We start from the raw sequence: 3,233 nt of genomic DNA, 5'->3' as shown, positions 1-3,233 counted from the left end.
GTTTTGGGGGGCTGGCCATTCGGCCATGCCTGAACCTTTCACTTATGTATTTTCAACGGTGGAGTTTCTACACACCATAGATTAAGGGTGTGGAGCTCTGTTGTACCTCAAGTTTCAATGCAGTTACTATTATTTTCTATCCAATTCGAATTATTCCTATTCTAAGATATTCGTTGCACTTCAACTTGTTGAATGTGATGATCCGTGACACTCATCATCATTCTCACCTACGAACGCGCATGATTGACAACCACTTCCGTTCTACCCTAGACCGGGCGCATATCTCTTGGATTCCTTAATCAGAATCTTCGTGGTATAAGCTAGAACTGATGGCGGCATTCATGGGAATCCGGAAGGTTTAACCTTGTCTGTGGTATTCCGAGTAGGATTCCGGAATTGAATGACTGTGACGAGCTTCAAACACCTAAAGGCTGGGCGTTAGTGACAGATGCAAAAGAATCAAGGGATTCTATTCCAACCTGATTGAGAACCGACAAATGATTAGCCGTGCTGTGACAGAGCATTTGGACCTTTTTCACTGAGAGGATGGGATGTAGCCATTGACAACGGTGATGCTCTACATACAGCTTGCCATGGAAAGGAGTAAGAAGGATTGGATGAAGCAGTAGAAAAGCAGAGACTTAGGAGGAGCACAGCATCTCCATACACCTATCTGAAATTCCCATCATGGAAATACATGAGTAACTTTATCTTTAGTTTATGTTTATTTACTATTATTTGATTTTCCAAATTCCATAATTTATTTAAATCCGCCTGACTGAGATTTACAAGATGACCATAGCTTGCTTCATACCAACAATCTCTGTGGAATCGACCCTTACTCACGTAAGGTTTATTACTTGGATGACCCAGTACACTTGCTGGTTAGTTGAACGGAGTTGTGACCACACATAGTAAAGAGCTATTATCTCAAATTAAATTTCATACAAGTACAAAGAGTACGAATCACAATTTCGTCCACCAATAGACATGTTGTGTTGGGTATTTGAGTGTCACGTAAAGGTCCACCATAACCATTGTCTTGGTATGCATCATGGAATGGTTGTTGCTCGTGGTATATTGGAGGGGGTTGTTGCCAAGAGGGTTGATCAAATCCTTGTGGCTCCTCCCATCTTTGATTATTCCAACCATGGTGTATGTTGTCATTATAATCTTCTCTTCTTGCAACATAATTATAACCACGCTTGTAACCAAAGGGGTGAGAGTTCATAGTAGAAAAGAAAAACAAAAACTAATAAAGATACGCAACTAAGTCCTAAAACTAACAAACAAGTAAAAAGAAAATATTTACAATAACCAAAAATAAGGTACACGTTTACAATTCCCCAGCAACGGCGCCATTTTTGATGAATGGATTTTTGTGTGGTCTAGATTTTCACAAATAAGTTCTCGTTGCAAGTTTAGTTTCTAAACCAACAAGAATCCTTTCGTACAAAACTTGGTTGTCACAAGTAACAAACCCCTAATAAAATTGATAACCGAAGTATTTAAACCAGGGGTCGTCTCTCAAGGAATTGCAGGGAGGTGCTCTTATTATTGGTTATGAGTTGTGTAAATTGGGGTTTTGGATTGAGAAATAAAAAGAGAAAATTCCAAAGAAAATAAATTAATAACAATAAAAAGCCTTGACTAGGAGAAGATTAATCGGAAGTTCTATCCTTGTTGGACGTTCCCAAGATCAGTTGATAATTGATTGTTGTTCCTACTTAGTTATCCCTTACCGAATAAAGGAAAGTCAAGTAGTGAGCCAACTTCTATTCACAAGTCCTAATCCTCTCCCTTGGGAAGGATTAGCGTTAGTGACTAGAGTGCTAGCCAACAACTTCCCATTACCAATAAATTCTTGAGTATTCCAACTCAAGGGTCTTCTCTTAATCAACTCCCAAGTCAAGTTGGGAGCTAGAATATCAACATTAATACCATCTTCCTTGTTATGAAAAAGGAATAGAAAAGAGGCATGATAATTGGAATAAAATTGGAAGCAATTCAATAAATAATAAAATTAAATTCATAAAAGCAATCCAATTGTAACTCTGAACAAGGATTAAGAATATGGAAGAGTAAGTGATAAGTCAGGAAACAAACTAGAATGATGAAGTCCTCATCGGAGGTAGTGACTCTGTAAATATCCAATCTAACAGCATAAAACTAGGAATCCTAAATCCTAGAGAGAGGAGAGAGCCACTCTCTCTCTAGAAACTACATCTAAATTATGAAAAGTGAATAGTGAGAAGTGTCTCTATGATCCCTCCACTCTACAGCTTCTATTCTGTGTTTTCTGGGCCGAAAACTGGGCTGGAAATAGCCCGGAAATCGTTGGAGGGCGATTTCTACCACGCTGATTTTCTACAAAACGACGCGTGTGCGTCACCTAAATGTATGGTCACTATGACAAATTATATATCATTTCGAAGCCCCGGATATTAGCTTTCCAACGCAACTGAAACCACCTCATTTGGACATCTTTAGCTCATGTTATGATCGATTGAGTGCGAAGAGGTTAGGGTTGACAACATTAGCAATTCCTTCAATTTCTTGTATTCTTTCCACTTTTGCATGCTTCCTTTTCATCCTCTAAGCCATTTTTGCCCTGTAATATCTGAAAACACTTAACACACATATCAAGGCATCGAATGGTAATAAGAGAGGATTTGAAATTAGCTAAATTAAGACCAAAGAAACATGCTTCCAATCATAGCACAAAATCAGGAAAGAAAATGTAAAACATGCGATTTCTATTAATAAGTGTGAGATTAATGGATAAAATTCACTCAATTAAGCACAAGATGTACCACAAAATAGTGGTGCATCAAGCAGCTACCAGTTCTCCATGGTGTTTGTAAATAGCCACACATACACCTCCGTTGTGTCCGTCAACCACTGCAGCATCAACATTCATTTTGAAAAATCCCAGCAGTGGCACTATCCAACTAGAGCAGCTTTGGCTTCCCGATGACAGAGAATGCAGCGCCGTAGGATAGGGTGCATTCGCGGCGGTAAATTTCACATAGTCCTACTGCGCGTTCTGGGCCATTAATTCAGGAGACATATGTTCATCTTCAAGAAGTAATTTATTTCTTCTAATCTAAATGGCATGAAGATAGCAAAGCAATAAACTCGTCTTGACTCTTTCGATATTGTTAATGATGTATTGGAACCATTGTTGTAGGGAGGATGATGGCTCAATTTCTGATCGGATCGTGAATGGGAAG

This window comes from Arachis duranensis, chromosome 4, assembly GCF_000817695.3.
Source record: "Arachis duranensis cultivar V14167 chromosome 4, aradu.V14167.gnm2.J7QH, whole genome shotgun sequence".
NCBI lineage: Eukaryota > Viridiplantae > Streptophyta > Magnoliopsida > Fabales > Fabaceae > Arachis > Arachis duranensis.
The sequence above is the reverse complement of the archived record's forward strand: the minus strand, read 5'-3'. Positions refer to the sequence as shown.